Source organism: Onychomys torridus, chromosome 3 (genome assembly GCF_903995425.1).
Source record: "Onychomys torridus chromosome 3, mOncTor1.1, whole genome shotgun sequence".
Classification (NCBI taxonomy): Eukaryota; Metazoa; Chordata; class Mammalia; order Rodentia; family Cricetidae; genus Onychomys; species Onychomys torridus.
Genome location: NC_050445.1, coordinates 12,729,733 through 12,742,115, shown reverse-complemented (window position 1 = coordinate 12,742,115; position 12,383 = coordinate 12,729,733). Strand labels below are relative to the sequence as shown.

Genomic DNA, 12,383 nt, shown 5'->3' with positions numbered 1-12,383 from the left:
CTACGAAATGGGATGGCTGAGGGGAAGTGAAAGCTCCTAAGGATGAATTACTGAGTGGTGTATTCTGTATTTTGGCTTTGCTCCCATAGGAACTGCGGTCTTGTGAGGGAAGGGGAGGGCAGGGGTGAGCTTCCTGGGCAGATAGATATCTTAGACACCCTCCATGCTGCTTCCTGTTTGACAACCAGTCTGAACCCAGCTTCCTTACGGGCCCAGTATTTTTGTCTAAAGTTATTGTACCTGTCAAATGATTGGGAAAGGTTTGCCACACTAATGGATAATTAAGCAGGTTCCTCAGATCAAACAGTTGTAGCTTATTTCTTGATTGCATGCCAAGGTCCTTTGCAAGTTGGCAAGATGTTCCACTTGGGCCTGAGAGACAGCTCAATGGTCAAGAGCATTTGCTGCTTCCCAGCACCCACAATCTCCAGTTCCAGAGGCTCTGATGCCCTCTTCTGGTCTCCAGAACCAGGAACACACATGGTGCACATACAAACATAAAATAAAGGTACTCACACATACACATAAAATATAAATTAGAAAATCTTTCAAGCTGGACAGCAGTGGTGTATGCCTTTAATCCCAGCACTTGGGAGGCAGAGGCAGAGACAGGTGGATCTCTGTGAGTTTGAGGCCAGCCTGGTCTACAGAGTGAGTTCCAGAACAGCTGGGGCTACACAGAGAAACCCTGTCTCAAAATACCAATGTGTGTGTAATATATATATTCTACTCACTATGGGGATTTGTGAGCTCTAAGGCTGGGGGAGCAGTCACCTGTTTGCAGGGAGGCTGTGGGGGGGCCTGCCCCCACTTTTTCCCCCAGGGTACTCTTGAGCTGGGAGAAATGAAAAATACTTAGACAGAAATATAAAGGAGAGAGACAGTTAGAAACACAGGATAGCCTGGGGACGGCCTGGGTCAAAACCCACCAGCCCCTTCTGTCTCTACTAAAGGGCTTTTAAAGGAATGCCAAAGGGTGGAGCCAAAGACTTCCCCTTAGCACAGCTAAGTACAGACCATCCTAAACACTTGGTGACCATGCACGTGGTCAAGCCACCCCCTAATGAAACCCTGCTGTGTAAAGCAAGCTCCGATCTCACTAGAAAACCTTTGTGAGCTCCCACACGAGGCTAGTCATCAGTCCAGAAGAGAAAGATTGAAACAGTGATAGCTGTGTGCCCACCCTTACCACTGTAAGCCTGGGAAACTCGACCTCTATTCTCAGTTCCTAAGCCACCACAAAGGGCTGGAGACGGGGAGCCAGGCCTTAGGAGGGACAGCAGCGCTGCTGAATGGACAGCAGATGTCTACCTGTGTCTGTCTTCAAGAAAAGGTAGGGCAAGGCTGTATAAACGGTTGCATGGTCAGTAAAGTCATCCCTCTACAAACTGGGCCTTTCTGTGTCCACAAAAGCATTGTTCTGCTGATGCTGCTACCATGGTCCCTGACTCACAGGCTGCTTATGAGCTCTCCTTCCAGGAAAGGAGCCTGAGGAGAGAGAAACAGGACTGGGAAAGAGGTGGATAGGGTGGCCAGATTCTAACTCTGGCCTTGCTTTTGTTTATGCCCAACCTCTTTACAGAAATACTTGCAAGATGGCCTGACCACTTAAAAGCAACTTGGTGTAACTCTAATTAGCATCTGCTATGTTGTTATAGAATGTTTCTCTGGGAAAGACTCAGATCCACTTGAAATCTTATCTGCTGGTATTGCAACACCAACTTGGAAAAAAGCGGGGCTGTTTATTTGGAAATACATAGAGTTTAAAAAGAATGAGTGAAGGTTCCCAACAATGGGGTGTGTAAGGAAAGGGTGGGATCCTAAGGCTGGCAGGGCTGATGGGAAATGATTTCCTTGAGGTTTCTCTTCTTGGCTCAACCGCCAACTCAGGGATGGGATCTGAACTGCAGCTGTGCTTCTGAGGAGATGGTCACATTCCAGACAGGGCAGCATCTGCAGGACAGAAGCACCAGATGGCTTTGTACAAAACAGAGCCTCTGCTGACAGAGTGTTTCTCAGCCACAGGGAGCTGTGTGGATGGCCTCTGGTCATGAACACTTGAGACAGTGGTGACAGGTTTGGGTGTGTGTGGAATGTTTGGGGGCTACTCAAGTGCTCTCTCTGTGTTCCTCTGGGTATCTCAAGTTCAAACCCCCTGAGAGAGACGGCCTCTGCCTACACTCATCTCCCTATAACCTTTTGCTACAGAGGATCACATGGGCCCTGCACCTTTGTGGTCTTGGTGACAGACAGAAGGATGCCTTCAGGAGAGTGTCAGACTTGCCAGACTCCCCCCGCCCCCCTTTTTAAGGTGGCCTACAAAGTAATGGATGACATCACGTTTTCACAGTGTGGCTTTCCCCTTCCTTGTTCTCTACTTACTAATTTCCTTCCTCTCCCCAGGCAGTCAGTTCCCTTGTTTTCTTCCCCATGTACTCCCTCACCTGTTCCCCACTCTATTACGGTCTCTTCCTCCCCTTTCACAGACCTCTTCCTAGTTTTATGACTTACATGTGAGTCTTACACACTTACACACACATGTACACACACAAGAAGGGAAGGAGAGAAAGAGAGAAAGATTTAAATCTAGGTTCAGCATTTGAGAGAAAATAAGAGTATTTGTCTCTGAGTCTTGCTGTGGGATGTTCAGCTTATTTCATTTAATGTAGTAACCTCCGTTTTTTATGCATTTTCATGGCAAATGTTAGCATTTCATTTTTTCTTTATTCTCCAGGCATTTCTTAATCCCACTCACTGGATCTGTAATACTTCATTCTGAGTCTGTCTGTCTGAACTGCCAGGTTATAAACACTGAGGGTAGAGATCTGCTTGGCCTCATTGTGCTCAGTAAAGTGTTCCTCACCTGAGGTTGGCGGAAGGATGGGGATAACAAGGAAGGTGATAACTGGGGATCTGCTCTGTGTCAGCCTGGTGGGGATCTGCTCTATGTCAGCCTGGTGCAGGCCCTTCTAGCATATTAACTCAAAATTTCTTGCAACACCCTAAGACACTCTAACTTGCTAAGAGTGCTGGTCTTCGCGGTGAGGGATCCTTGTTTGGAGCCCCAGGAACAGCCATCACCTCTGTGTGCCTTGTCCTGAAAAGCTCTGGCCAGCAGCCCATTCAGCTCTAGTCCAGGTAACTGATCACACTAGGTGTGAACGTGGGTGAGTGGGGTGAGGCTGGGGGGGGGGGTGGGGTCTCCAGAAGTCATGCATTCGACCCCAGTTTGTCGTGCCTCTCACAGCATTTGTAAAGCAGTCGGTGAAGCTGGGGCCCAGTCAAGAGCTGACTATGTTAGCTGTTATCATTGGTGCCCAGATGAACCGGCACACAGCAACTCTGAGGAGAGAGGGAGGAAGACAGTAACATCAGTAGACTCTCCTGCTGCCTTTCCACACCTGGCAGCCATTGTTCCTCCTGGTGAGCATGGAACCCTCTCAGTGATGACGTTGGCATCCAGACTGTGGTGGCTCTTTATGGTCAGGTCAAGAAGGACACTCCACTTGGCATCACTGTTCAGCCTCTTGGGTGTGGGGATTGCTCAGTCACAGAGTCTGAAGCTGCAATCCTGACCCTCCAGTTCTTTTGCTCTTTGTAAAGGGAAAGTCATGCCAGGCAAAGCACTCTGCTGCTGGAGAGCTGGTCTGTTTCTGCAGCTCAAAATCAGTTTCTATAGCTCAAAAGAGGGCCCTGGCAGTCACAAAGAAACACAAGGTAATCGAGAGGGCACAAGGAAACAGTGTGGTACCAACCCGGAAAACATTGCTTGTGCACACAGACATTGAGGGTGGAGGCTGGAGGGGACTATACAACATGCTGTCTCAGGAGCTAATGGATAGCTTTGTTTTGTTCTCTAAGCTTTCTGTTGTTATTATTTGTTTCCTTTCACATTTTTTTTTTTACAGTGACCAGGTATTGCATTTATGGTTGGTGGACAAGTTACAAAAACACAGAGAAGATGGGCTCACGAGACAGTTAAATGAGTAAGGGGCTTGCTGCCAAGCCAGCCTATTGGAGTTCAGTCTCTAGGACTCACAAGAGGGAAGGAGAGAAGCAGCTTCTGCAAGCTGTGCTCTGATGAAGACAGGGCAACATGGTTTCTGGCTTGTTTTTCTTATCCAGCACATGAACGTGAGATGATATATTTTTTGTTTTCTACAAATTTGATATTCTGTAATTTCATTACCACATAGTTCAAAATACTTTCTAGTTTCTATTTTTCCTTTGGCCTGTGAATTTGGAGACTTTCCTATGTCTTTTTATTGTTGACTTCCAACTTAATTCCACTGTGGTCACAAAATGTAGAATGGATGAATCTCATCCGTTGCCATGTGTTAAGAGTTTACAGTGAGGTCCAGAATGTGGCCGAGTTTGAAGCCATGCACTTAGCACCAGGCCCTGTGCTGTTGTTATGCACAGTGGGATATACACACACGACAAGATAAAAGTATTCATTTCTTAGATCTCCTGACATGCTCACTGCTTTCACAGTCTGTTTTTTCAGCTATTAGATGAAGTACCATGTAGTCTCTGACTACGATCAGACATTTGGATGTTGCCTTTTTGCAAATTGTTCCTTTAATGTATTTTCAAAATATACTACTAGATGAGTGCAAGTGAAAATTCTCCTACCAACCTGAAGTCCTATTCATCATTCTGTTACAGGATTCTTCAATTTTAATTTCATCCCAGTTTAGCTGTGCTAGCCACAGGGCATTCTTCTTCCTTGACTGACTAAACACTGACATTTTATTGAAGATACACCTCTTTGAGTAGCATGTAGGTTTTTTTTTTTCTAACAAATTTGGGGAACTATGTTTTATAATCAGTATACTTGGACTATTCATATTTGACTTAATAGTAGTATTTGGGGATATAGATATGTACACACATGTAAAATTTATTTTGTTTCTTTACCTGTTGTTTTTTACTCTTTGCTCTTTTCTCTTTTGGGGGTCTCCAGCTTCCAAATAAAAACATATGAAGGCCTATTCTTAATTATAAATGCCAGACCTTAGCTTGGCTTGTTTCTTGCCATCTTTTCTTAACTTAAATTATCCTGTCTACCTTTTGCCTCTGGCCTTTTTCCTTTTTTTACTTCTGTATATCTTACTTTCACTCTTACTCCATGGCTGGCTGTGTAGCTGGGTGGCTGGCCCTTGGGGTCCTCCTCCTTCTTGGCTCCTTCTTCCTTCCTTTTTGTTCTCTTGCTCATTCTTCTTTTTTCCCCCAGATTTCACCTTCTACTTATTCTCTCTGCCTGATAGCCCTGCCCATCCTTTCTCCTGCCTTCCTATTGGGCATTCAGGTCTTTATTAGACCATCAGATGTTTTACACAGACACAGCAACACAGCTTCACAGAGTTAAACAAATGCAACATAAAGGAATGCAATACATTCTTACATCATTAAACAAATGTTCCACAGCATAAACAAATGTAACACATCTTAAAATAATATTCTACAACATTTGCCTCAATTTTTAAGGATTGATTTGTTGTTATTATTTTTTTTTTTTTTTTTAAGACCAGGTTACTCTGTGTAGTCCTGGCTGTCATGGAACTAAAAGTTGTACTTTTAGTTAGGCAAAGTTGTACTTTTAGTTAGGCACAGTGGTGCATGCTTTTAATCTTGGCATCATGGAGGCTGAGGCAGAGGGAGCTTGAGCTCAAGGTAAGACTGGAGTATACAGCAAGACTGTCTCTCAAAATGAAAACAAAACACTTCACTACAGTATAATTTCATATAACATTTTGAACTTTAAACATAGTTTGATGACATTTAGCAAATCGTGTGTGTGTGTGTGTGTGTGTGTGTGTGTGTGTGTGTGTAGATGAAAGATTTACTGTGTCCCACCCAACCCCGAAGTTGGGACAAATCTCTCTCACCTGCAGTCCAATAGGTGTTTATAAAATAATCACTCAGAGGCTTAATATTAATTACAAACTGTATGGCCTATGGCTAAGAATTCTTGCTAGCTAGTTCTTTCATCTTAAATCAACCCATTTCTATTAATTGATGTATTGCCACATGGTCATGGTGTTACTGGTCTGCTGGCATGTTGCTCCTTGGGCTGTGGCTGGTGTCTCCTTTGCCTCTGCTTTTTTCCTTCCTGTCTCTCTCTTGGATTTCCTGTCTGGCTATAACCTGATTCGCCATAGGCCAGAACAGCTTCTTTATTAACCAATCATAGCAACACATATTCACAGCATACAGAAAGACATCCCACAGTACGCACACACACATTCTTCCCTCAGTGTCTGCAGGCATCAGTGTCAAAATGATCCAAGGATAACAAAATACACTAGTGCTCAAATTCATGATACAAGACACGATGAGTGTCATGATTGTCTTCATATCACACAATACCCTCCTGAACACTTCAATCATCTCTAGATTATTATGGTGCCTAACACATTGCAAATGCTATAAAAGTTGGTATACTATTCAATTTAAGAAATAATGATGGGGTTGGGGATTTAGCTCAATGGTAGAGCACTTGCCTAGCAAGCCCAAGGCCCTGGGTTCGATCCTCAAAAAGAAATAATGACAATGAAAATATCTATAAATTATTCCATGTTTAGTGGGGTACGATATTTTCCTGAATATTCTTGGTCTATGTTGATTGAATCACACACACATACACACACACACACACACACACACACGCACACACGCACACATATGATACACATAGCACTTGCTCAGGATACACAGTGTTTCTAGGTCTCCAGTTATTTGCCTGACTCTTGTTTGCAATCAGTGTCTCCACAGCTGCCATCTCCCTGCTTCCCCTGGAGCTGATTGCAGGATTCACACAGAGCCGTACAGTACATTCTCTTTCTTTGAGACTGACTCTCTCTGCTTTGCCTCTGTGACACTCATGCTATATTTTATTCCACTCACATGTGTTGCTGCCTGGTGCTGCATTTTGTGGCTGTAGACACTGTGTTGACTCAGTCATTGGCAGTTCTTCTGGGAACTGCCAACTACTTTCTCACAGTTAACAGCAGGGATCTTGTTGGAACAAAACAAAACCAAAACCCTGTCAGAACTGATTCTCCTCAAAGGGCAGATTTCTAGGAAGGGAAGTAGCTAAAGAGACTTCTCACAGGCTGTTGATCAATAATATCGAGACAGTCAAGGCTCACCACAAGGGGAGGGTGAACAAACTTTGGGCCCTTGACCTGTCACTTGTCCATGGACTCTCAACAGCTTGGTTAAGATATCAGATCACACCACAAGTATATTGGGTAGCCATTCCAGCCTTGGCCTGGAAGCTCCAACCCCCACTGAGGCTTTGGTAACGGTCACGCCTACAAGGCGGGGCTGAGAGAGGATGCTGAAAACCTGGGTTCCAGATGCAAGGGCTCTGTTAGGGAAGCCTCAATAAGGGTTGGAATTTCCAGGTCAAAGCTGGAATGGCTACCCACTGCACATGAGTCCAGAGTGCCTGAGAGGCTCTTTCTACCCCATCAGCTAAAACTACCTGAGTTCAATATAGCCGCATAAATGGCTTCTAGTAGATCACCAACGCGTCAAAATTAGCTATTACTGAGATAAAACTTGGTCCTATTAAATGTCCTTGGAAAGCTCCCAGAATTTTGTTAGACCAGTATCATAACACCTGCTCTTACTTGACTTAAAACCCTCCAGGACTGGAGGTCACACAGCAGGCCACCATTACTAGTTTCCCACTAGCTGCAGATAACATCCCTGAGGTGTGGACTGTGGCAGTGACATGGGCTAGTTATTCTGTAGGGACTTGAAGCTGCTTTGGCATAAAAACCACAACCAGAGACGACCACTGACTCTTAACTTGGATTTCAAAGACTAGAAAAATGGGACCCTTTTCTTCACAATGTAGCTTAACAGGGACTCTAATACATCTCTGACAGGAATTTACAAATGTGTTGAGGAAAGCCAACGTGTTGACAGTGGCGCCCTGTGGTGGAATCCCATGGTATGGGCATTGCGGACATTGGCCCAAGTCACATGTTACAATCAGGACTGCAGCTCATGAGCAGGAGGAGCAGACAGGGATCAAAAATGTGGTCTGGCTGCACACTGACTGTAGGGGCCCTCAGAGTCAGCTCAAGACACCCCAAGACCATGTTCTCAGCATAAAGATTTATTGCCCCAGAAGGACAGAGGGCAGGGAATAAGAGACAAAGACAGGAGAGAGAGGACAAGGGAGAATGGAAAGTGGAGCACAAATCTTTTTTTAAATTAATTAATTATTTTTTTTCTATTATTAGTTTAATACAGTATAAATTCTTATCTTAATAGTGAAATGTTTCATTGAGCCTTGCTCAGTAATTGAGTAAAACCAAAACTTATTATAAGCCACAGTCATCCTTAGGTCCCCCCTGCTTCCCTGGTTCTGTGGGTTGCAATCTGAGTCTTCTTTGCTTTCTATCTAGAATCCACTTATGAGTGAGTACATACCATCTTTGTCCTTCTGGGTTTGGGTTACCTCACTCAGGATGATTTTTTCTAGTTCCATCCATTTGCCTGCAGATTTCATGCTGTCATTGTTTTTCTCTGCTGAGTAGTACTCCATTGTGTATATGAACCATATCTTCTTAATCCATTCTTCAATTGACGGGCATCTAGGTTGTATACAAGTTCTGGCTATTACAAATAGTGCTGCTATGAACATAGTTGAGCATGTATCTTTGTGGTATGGTTGAGCATTCCTTGGGTATATGCCCAAGAGTGGTATGCCTGGGTCTTGAGGTAGTTTGATTCCCAATTTTCTGAGAAACTGCCATACTGTCTTCCACAGTGGTTGTACAAGTTTGCATTCCCACCAACAGTGGAGTAGTGTTCCCTTTGCTCTGCATCCTCTCCAACATTGACTGTCATTAGTGTTTTAGATCATAGCCATTCTGACAGGTGTAAGGTGGTATCTCAGAGTCGTTTTGATTTGCATTTCTCTGATGATTAAGGATGTTTAATGATGATTAAGACCAAGTTCTCAGCATAAAGATTTATTTGCCTCAGAAGGACAGAGGGCAGGAATAAGAGACAAAGACAGGAGAGAGAGGACAAGGAGAAGTGGAAAGTAGAGCAAGGATCTTAAAAGAACAAACCCAAGAGCCAGGTATTAGGGTAAAATCTGAAAGATCAGAGAGACAGAACCAGCCACAGCTAATCTCACTTCACCAATTCCTCACTGATCTTGTTTCCTCAAACTGGAAGCCTCTAAGTCCTCATCTGAATGGATCTCAGCTGTACTGCTGCTCAAAAACCCAAAATCTTAACCTTCCCGCCTTATATACCTGTCTGCTTTCTGCCATCACTTCCTGGGATTAAAGGTGTGTGTCACCATGCCTGGTGATGTCCTTGAACACACAGAGACTCTGCCTGCTGTGTGATTGGTTTAAGGGCGTAGGCTACCAGTGCCTGACTTCTGTTTATGGCTGACTATGACCTCTGATCTCCAGGCAAACTTTATTTATTAACATACAAATAAAATATCACATTTCAGCACAAAATAAAATATCCCCACAGGAAAGAAACAAGGGAGAGAGGGGAGGGGTATTTGTCCTGGGGTGGGACAAAGAACTGCCTCTGGATAAAGAGGAGACTGATGAGACCTGTAGGCAAACTGTGGTTTATAAAGTTGTACCTTTGTTAAGATGAGGTGTCTAATTTTAATTGGGCATGTTCATTAGGTGAGCCAAAGGGGACTTTGGTTGTTGGGTTTCCGTACTTTGATAGCTGGACCTTGGTAGTCAGCCTCAGGAAGAGGAAGTGGACAAATAAGGGACTAGCTTGGTGCTAGCTACGGAATGTAATCTAACAGTTTTTAGCAAGGCAGAGGAAATGGGGGAGAAGGGCAAGGCCTGCCAGAGCCAGAGCCATGCCTGCCACACTCGAGCTGGCCAGAGTCCCTCACTGACCAAGGGCAGTAGGTTTCTTTTTCTTTTCTTTTCTTTCTTTCTTTCTTTTTTCTTTTTCTTTTTCTTTTTTTTTTTTTTTTTTTTGTGGTTTTTCGAGACAGGGTTTCTCTGTAGCTTTGGAGGCTGTCCTGGAACTCTCTTTGTAGACCAGGCTGGCCTCGAACTCACAGAGATACACCTGCCTCTGCCTCCCGAGTGCTGGGATTACAGGCGTGCACCACCACCGCCACCACTGCCCAGCAGGCAGTAGGTTTCTATTTCAAGTGTACAAAGTTGCAAAATCACCTCTACCATGTGGCCATTGAACACTTTCGATGTTGCTGGCCGGACTCTAGATGTTCTTTAAGTGTAAGACACACCAGATTTAAAAGCCTCGGCGTGAAAAATAAGAACACAGACATTCCTTCATTAAATGTGTGTCTTGTGACATGATTTCTGGGGGAGATATGAACAAATGTTTACCCCAGACAAAGAACCAATGATGGACCAAAGTGTGGATATCATTGAAGTCCAACTTGATGAACAAATGAGTTTGGTTGGGGCTACTTAGAGGAGTGTAGGTGAGGGGTTACTTATCGGCACAGAAATGCCTCAGAGATCGGCATCACCAAAGCCTGAACAGCCTATAGGCAACACAACAGGTTGGAAAAGTGTCCTTTCTGAGCAACTGGGCTGGTGTCTGCTTCTTGCAGGGGCCTCAGTTGGACTCAGGCTCTTCTGGGCAGCTCAGCTAGTCTGATAGTGTCACTGAGCTGTCCCTACGGATTATATATGCTTGGGGCCTAGTGTAGACTTCCTGGAGCTCTGAATTGTTTACCTCTTGATCTTAAAGAGTTTCCTTGCAGAATGGAATGTTTTACCTCCGTTTAGAACAATGGATCTCAACCTGTGGGTCGTGCCCCCTGTGGATCACGTACCAGATAATTTACATTATGATTCACAACAGTAGCAAAATTACAGTGATGAAGTAGCAATGAAAATAATTTTATGGTTGGGGGTCACCACAACATGAGGCACTGTATTAAAGGGTCCCAGCATTAGGAAGGTTGAGACCTTAGAGCATCTTGTTTCCCCTCCGAACATCTTACGTCTTCAAGAGCTTCTCTCCAAGACAGGTTTCCTCTCAGAGGCAATGGCTCTACAGCAATGTTATACTGATGATGTATTAGAGCAATGCTTTGCACATATTTAATTAGTTGAGAAATCTCATTAGGTCGCCTGCTTGTTTTTACTTTCACTAATGAGACTACTAGAAAAATTTAAATTGCCAGTGTTGATAATATGGCTCGAAGGCTAAAGGTCTTACCTGCAAAGCCTGAATTTCAGTACCCAGACCCATATAGTAGAGGAAGGGAACCGATTCGGGCAAGTTGTCTTCGCCCACCACACATGCACCCTGGTGCTTGTGCACATGTGAGTGCATGCACACACACTAAATAAATACATGTAAGAGATTGTAATAGTAAAATAGAACTACCACAAGGATTCTATTTTATTTTATATTAATAACCCTGCTCTACTATTTTTTAGCGTTATTCTTTTTAAGCACTGTGTTGTGTATGGGTACTCAGGACCCTGAGCAAATCACTTGAGCTCATGGGTTCAAGACCAGCCTAAGAAACATAAAGAGCCTTAAAAAAAAATAAAATAAAGACTCTGCTCTCTAATCCCTTTTCCTCTAAGTTACTGCCTTCCCACAAATCTACTGTTCAGAAGTCCAAGCTGCAAGATGGGATGTAGAGACTTATTTCCACAGGACTGGGTGGGGACTCTCCTAGCCTGGAGACAAAACCTGTCCGACTGGAGATCAGAAATCCAGAAGGAGCTTTGCCTGGTGGCACAGGCCTACAAGTCCCAGGACTCAGGAGGCTGGGGCAGGAAGATTGTGAGTTTAGGTCAGCCTGGGCTACATGGGAGTCCCTGGCCCTGGACAGCCAGGGTAACACAGCAAGATCCCATCTTAAAAAAAATTAAAAAGCCAGAAAAAGAATTGGTGGGAAGGGCCAGTCTAGCAGCCTCCAACACACACACACACACACACACACACACACACACACACACACACACTCAGAGTTTCTTCCCACCAACATACTGTTCCTGCCTCTGATTCAAGATGAGGTTCTGGGCCGTGGGCTCACCACTTACATCTTCTACCTTCTGTTTTCCATTTGATGTTCTGTCCTGCATTCTGCAGCCCCGGGAACCTGTTTTCTGGCCACATCATTGACCTTGAACTGTTTCCTTGGGCTGTCTGGACAGGATCTCCCTTCAACATCCATCCTCAGAGCTCCACATCTGGAGATGGGAAAACCTCCCCCTACAGAGTGGCCTGGCTCTCAGAAGCCCAGTGCTACCCATTGTCGTTCTCCCTCCCCTCTCTCCACCCCTTCCTCCCTGGCTCCAGCCCTCCCCTTCCCTTCCTCCGCCCCTTTCCCACCACTTTCTCTTTCCCCCATGCCCTCCATTTGCATG

The 12,383-nt window shown here is 44.6% G+C and overlaps 1 protein-coding gene across 2 annotated transcripts in view; it reads left to right on the top strand.

The window, feature by feature from the left end:
* Nod1 (nucleotide binding oligomerization domain containing 1) overlaps positions 1–12,383 on the top strand; it is a 56,323-nt gene that overhangs the window by 13,543 nt on the left and 30,397 nt on the right. The gene's annotated exons all lie outside the window — the stretch shown is intronic.